Consider the following 1158-nt stretch of genomic DNA (forward strand, 5'->3'; position numbering starts at 1 on the left):
ATCTCTGTAGGGATCCATCCCATAATGTTGTCAGACACTTAGAATAATAATCTGAGGTTGTCAGCGGCAACAACAGAAGGTAGCGGACGCTGAACATCTGTCCTGTAGCCCCGGTTCCCGGCTGCAGCGTTCTCGCTCAGTCCTGTAGTGATTTTAAAGATTTTTGTTCACATTAGTCACTTAGACACAAATGCATGCGTATATAACGGGGTCCAGTTTGAAAAATACCAAAGTCACCCTTTAATTAAAAGGCCTTCAGCTCTCTTTAACACGCTCTGATTCAATATTAACACTGAACACACAACAGCTTAAATAAGTGATGTGTCTTTAAACACACACGGCGTCTGTCCTCTAAGCGCTCACCAGGGGGGAATTAAAACTCAAACATTTTAGTTTCTGGAAGGGGGGGGGGGGGGGGGGGGGGGAGGGTACATCTGTCCAAACTGTCGACTTTCTGCAGATGAAGGAGCTGAGAGACGCTAATGAAAATAAATCAAAAAGCTCTTCATTCTGTCTCAGAGACACAGAGAGAGAGGTTCACGTACCGCTGCGTTCAGGTACAAAACATCAGAAAAGTCGACATAACATATGAAAATTGGACAAAAAACGTCAGAGAAATTGACCAAAATGTCAAATAAAAATGAGAAAAACATCAGGAAAACCCTACTTAATGTAGAAAAATGTGACAAAAACGTCAGAAAAATCAACAAAACATTAGAAAAATTGTCAAAAACCTCAGAAAAATTTAGCTAAACGTGACAAAAACATATGCAGAGTCGCAAAACATCAAAACAATTAACATAACATCAAATGAAATGACAAAAAACGGAAAAGCCTATCCAGAGAGAGAGGTTCACGAACTGCTGCGTTCAGGTTCTCATGTAATATTTGGTCATTTTTGCACAGAGCCGCCAGTCTTTATGCTAAGCTAAGCTAAGCTAAGCCCTTCTTATCACTCCCATCGCTGGCTTTATCTTCCTGTTAACCCATTGACCAGCAACTTGGGTTTTTCTGGGTATAAATATAAATGTAAAGCTATTTGGTTTTCTTTTCGACACTTTTGTCACTTTCCTGACGTTTCCTGGAGTCTGGTGGAGATATGCTGCTCTATACACGCTAAAAGTAGTGATTATTTACATGGAGTCTGGTGGAGATATG

The sequence above is a fragment of the Etheostoma cragini genome, chromosome 13, assembly GCF_013103735.1.
Source record: "Etheostoma cragini isolate CJK2018 chromosome 13, CSU_Ecrag_1.0, whole genome shotgun sequence".
In the NCBI taxonomy this organism is placed as follows: Eukaryota; Metazoa; Chordata; class Actinopteri; order Perciformes; family Percidae; genus Etheostoma; species Etheostoma cragini.